This window comes from Eubalaena glacialis, chromosome 7, assembly GCF_028564815.1.
Source record: "Eubalaena glacialis isolate mEubGla1 chromosome 7, mEubGla1.1.hap2.+ XY, whole genome shotgun sequence".
NCBI lineage: Eukaryota > Metazoa > Chordata > Mammalia > Artiodactyla > Balaenidae > Eubalaena > Eubalaena glacialis.
The window spans coordinates 9,848,207-9,853,828 of record NC_083722.1 but is presented as its reverse complement, the minus strand read 5'-3'; positions in this window follow the sequence as shown (position 1 = coordinate 9,853,828).

Below are 5,622 nucleotides of genomic sequence, written 5' to 3'. Positions count from 1 at the left end.
AAAGTAAACCAGGATTCTGAAGAAAAAAGATAAACAAATCCCTGTAATGTTCTAGTTTCTCCATCATTCTAGAATCTTGGAGGTTAATTTCAAGCCGCTTTTGGGGGTAGGTTGCAGGATGGAAGCTGGATGAACCAGGCGTGTTTAGTGTTGCTCTCAGCAGCCTTCCAGAAGGACTAACTGTGGTTTTTAACACACGTAGTGAAAACCGCTTTGGAAAGAGATCCTGCCATTCCCCTGTGGTTGTCTGAAGATGATCACTCACCCATCAGTGGGCCTTCCTCTCAGGAGGTGTCTGTCCTTCTCCCCCTCAACTTGTTAATGAATCCCGGGTGAAACAGTGGGGCGTGTGGGAACGGAGCCAGCCCGCTGGCAATGATCAATGGCTCTACTGTCCCTCCTCATCTGAGCCTGACAGATGGGCTCCAAAGCTTACACAGAGCCTGTATGTGACCATGACTTGGATGAGAGCCAACAACCCAGCTGAGGTTCATCGCTGGTAAGAGTGAGATGTTGCCAGTGGCAAGAGGCAGAGCAAGAGACACCCGCAGGCAGCATCGGAGGCCTCGCCCTCTTAACTCAGAGATGTGCTAGTCTGCCAGGAGGATGATTCCTCTTAGACTCCCAGGAGACAGCAGGGGCTGAACTCACCCTTTTCCTGTGCAGAAAGGTTACGTCTACCTTCTTACAGGTGGGCTTCAGGATGTCCCTGGGTTTGCCCTTCATCAGACTGCTTTCTACAAAAACACTTCAGATTCTCCAATGGTCCTGAGCCCCAGGCTTTGTCATCACGGGCATTTGGTGTGGGCATGCATGTACCTATTGGTGTATAAGGGACCAGGCCTAGGGACTTCCCTGGTGGTGCAGTGGGTAAGACTCCGCGCTCCCAATGCAAGGGGCCTGGGTTAGATCCCTGGTCGGGGAACTAGATCCCGCATGCCGCAACTAAGAAGCCTGCATGCTGCAACTAAAAGATCCCGCATGCCTCAACTAAGACCCGGCACAGCCAAAATAAATTAAATAAATAAATAAATAAATATATTTTTAAAAAAGGGTTCAAATCCTGGCTGTGTGACTTTAAGCAAATAACTGAGCTTCTTTGAGCCCCAGTTTTATGCTCTCTATAATGGAAGTAATAATAGTAATAATACTATCTTCTTCATAGGCTTATTGTGTTAACTATGTGAGATTATCCATGCAAAAACATTTAGAGTTTTTCCTACAGCATTATAAGGGATTTAAAATGTTGACAGGGGGCTTCCCTGGTGGCGCAGTGGTTGAGAATCTGCCTGCCAATGCAGGGGACACGAGTTTGAGCGATGGTATGGGAAGATCCCACATGCCGCGGAGCAACTAGGCCCGTGAGCCACAACTACTGAGCCTGCGCATCTGGAGCCTGTGCTCCGCAACAAGAGAGGCCACGATAGTGAGAGGCCCGCGCACCGCGATGAAGAGTGGCCCCCACTTGCCGCAACTAGAGAAAGCCCTCGCACAGAAACGAAAACCCAACACAGCCGAAAATAAAAATTAAATTAATAAAAAAAAAACGTTGACAGTATTTTTGTTGTTGTTACTATTATTAATCTTACAAAATTGACAATCTTTGCAAGTCTATGCAAGAGACTGTACATTGAGGAAAAAGGCAAAGGAGACTTAGTTCTAAAGAATTCATAGTCTAGAGGGGCAGATGTATTCAAGAGCACTAAACAGATGTCCCTTTTGACACTGGGTCACCACTAGCCTATACTGAACCTTTATGTGAATTAGAAAAATAGAAGATGGCAGAGTAGAAGGACATGCTCTCACTCCCTCTTGCGAGAGCACTGGAATCACAACTAACTGCTGAACAGTCATCGACAGGAAGACACTGGAACTCACCAGAAAAGATACCCCACATCCGAAGACAGGGGAGAAGCTGCAATGAGACGGTAGGAGGGGGGCAATCACAATAAAATCAAATCCCATGGCCCCTGGGTGGGTGGGTGACTCACAAACTGGAGGACACTTATACCACAGATGTCCACCCACTGGAGTGAAGGTTCTGAGCCCCACATCAGGCTTCCCAACCTGGGGGTCTGGCGACGGGAGGAGGAATTCCTAGAGAATCAGACTTTGAAGGCCAGTGGGATTTGATTGCAGGACTTCGACAAGACTGGGGGAAACAGAGACTCCACTCTTGGAGGACACACACAAAGTAGTGTGCACATCGGGACCCAGGGGAGGGAGTGGTGACTCCATGGGAGACTGAACCGGACCTACCTGCTAGTGCTGGAGGGTCTCCTGCAGAGGCGGGGGGTGGCTGTGTCTCACTGCGGGGACAAGGACACTGGCAGCAGAAGTTCTGGGAAGTACTCCTTGGCGTGACCCATCCCAGAGTCCACCATTAGCCCCAACAAAGAGCCAGGTAGGCTCCAGTGCTGGGTCACCTCAGGCCAAACAACCAAAAGGGAGGGAACCCAGCCCCACCCATCAGCAGACAAGCAGATTAAAGTTTTACTGAGCTCTGCCCACCAGAGCAACACCCATCTCTACCCACCACCAGTCCTCCCATCAGGAAGCTTGCACAAGCCTCTTAGATAGCCTCATCCACCAGAGGGAAGACAGCAGAAGCAAGAAGAACTACAGTCCTGCAGCCTGTGGAACAAAAACCACATTCACAGAAAGAGAGACAAAATGAAAAGGCAGAGGGCTATGTACCAGTTGAAGGAACAAGATAAAACCCCAGAAAAACAACTAAATGTAGTGGAGATAGGCAACCTTCCAGAAAAAGAATTCAGAATAATGATAGTGAAAATGATCCAGGACCTCGGAAAAAGAATGGAGGCAAAGATTGAGAAGATGCAAGAAATGTTTAACAAAGACCTAGAAGAATTAAAAAACAAACAACTAGAAGAATTAAAGAACAAACAGAGATGAACAATACAATAACTGAAATGAAAAATACACTAGAAGGAATCAATAGCAGAATAACTGAGGCAGAAGAACAGATAAGTGACCTGGAAGACAGAATAGTGGAATTCACTGCCACAGAACAGAATAAAGAAAAAAGAATGAAAAGAAATAAAGACAGCTTAAGAGACCTCTGGGACAACATTAAACGCAACAACATTCACATTATACGGGTCCCAGAAGGAGAAGAGAGAGAGAAAGGATCCGAGAAAATATTTGAGGAGATTATAGTTGAAAACTTTCCTAACATGGGAAAGGAAATAGCCACATAAGTCCAGGAGGTGCAGAGAGTCCCAGGCAGGATAAACCCAAGGAGAAACACACCGAGACACACAGTAATCAAAATGACAAAAATCAAAGACAAAGAAAAATTATTAAAAGCAACAAGGGAAAAATGACAAATAACATACAAGGGAACTCCCATAAGGTTAACAGCTGATTTCTCAGCAGAAACTCTACAAGCCAGAAGGGAGTGGCATGATATATTTAAAGTGATAAAAGGGAAGAACCTACAACCAAGATTACTCTACCCAGCAAGGATCTCATTCAGATTTGACAGAGAAATCAAAAGCTTTACAGACAAGCAAAAGCTAAGAGAATTCAGCACCACCAAACCAGCTATACAACAAATGCTAAAGGAACTCCTCTAAATGGGAAACACAAGAGAAGAAAAGGACCTACAAAAAGAAACCCAAAACAATTAAGAAAATGGTAATAGGAACATACATATCGATAATTGCCTTAAATGTGAATGGATTAAATGTTCCAATGAAAAGACACAGGCTTGCTTAATGGATACAAAAACAAGACCCACATATATGCTGTTTACAAGAGACCCACTTCAGACCTAGGGACACATACAGACTGAAAGTGAGGGGATGGAAAAAGACATTCCATGTAAATGGAAATCAGAAGAAAGCTGGAGCAGCAATACTCATATCAGATAAAATAGACCTTAAAATATAGAATGTTAGAAGAGACAAGGAAGAACACCACATAATGATCAAGGGATCAATCCAAGAAGAAGTTTTAAAAATTATAAATACATATGCACCCGACATAGGAGTACCTCAATACATAAGGCAAATGTTAACAGCTCTAAAAGAGGAAATCGACAGTAACAAAATAATAGTGGGGAATTTTAACACCTCACTTACACCAATGGACAGATCATCCAGACAGAAAATTAATAAGGAAAGACAAGCTTTAAATGACAGAATAGACCAGATAGATTTAATTGATCTTTATAGGACATTTCATCTGAAAACAGCAGATTACACTTTCTTCTCAAGTACACACGGAACACTCCCCAGGATAGATCATATCTTGGGTCACAAATCAAGCCTTGGTAAATTTAAGAAAATTGAAACCATATCAAGCATCTTTTCTGACCACAAGGCTACGAGAATAGAAATCAATTACAGGGAAAAAAATGTAAAAAACACAAACACATGGAGGCCACACAACACGTTACTAAATAACCAAGAGATCACTGAAGAGATCAAAGAGGAAATCAAAAAAATACCTAGAGACAAATGACAACGAAAACATGACGATCCAAAGCCTATGGGAATGCAGCAAAAATAGTTCTAAGAGGGAAGTTTATAGCAATACAATCTTATCTCAAGAAACAAGAAAAATCTCAAATAAACAATCTAACCTTACACCTAAAGAAACTAGAAAAAGAAGAACAAAGAAAACCCAAAGTTATTAGAAGGAAAGAAATCATAGATCAGAGCAGAAATAAATGAAATAGAAACAAAGAAAACAATAGCAAAGATCAATAAAACTAAAAGCTGGTTCTTTGAGAAGATAAACAAAATTGATAAACCTTTAGCCAGACTCATCAAGAAAAAGAGGGAGAGGACTCAAATCAATAAAATTAGAAGTGAAAAAGGAGAAGTTACAATGGACAGTGCAGAAATACAAAGCATCCTAAGAAACTACTACAAGCAACTCTATGCCAATAAAATGGACAACCTGGAAGAAATCGACAAGTTTTTAGAAAGGTATAACCTTCCAAGACTGAACCAGGAAGAAATAGAAAATATGAACAGACCAATCACAAGTAATGAAATTGAAACTGTGATTTAAAATCTTCCAACAAACAAAAAGTCCAGGACCAGATGGCTTCACAGGTGAATTCTATCAAACATTTAGACAAGAGCTAACACCCATCTTTCTCAAACTCTTCCAAAAAAATTGCAGAGGAAGGAACACTCCCAAACTCATTCTACGAAGCCACCATCACCCTGATACCAAAACCAGACAGAGATACTACAAAAAAAGAAAATTACAGACCAATAACACTGATGAATATAGATGCAAAATCCTCAACAAAATACTAGCAAACAGAATCCAACAACACATTAAAAGGATCATACACCATGATCAAGTGGGATTTATCTCAGGGATGCAAGGATTCTTCAATATATGCAAATCAATCAATGTGATGCACCATATTAACAAATTGAATAATAAAAACCATATGATCATCTCAATAGATGCAGAAAAAGCTTTTGACAAAATTCAACACCCATTTATGATAAAAACTCTCCAGAAAGTGGGCATAGAGGGAACCTACCTCAACATAATAAAGGCCACAGCAAACACCATTCTCTTATTTTTTTTTATAATTTATATTTTATTTATTTATTTTTATTTTTGGCTGCA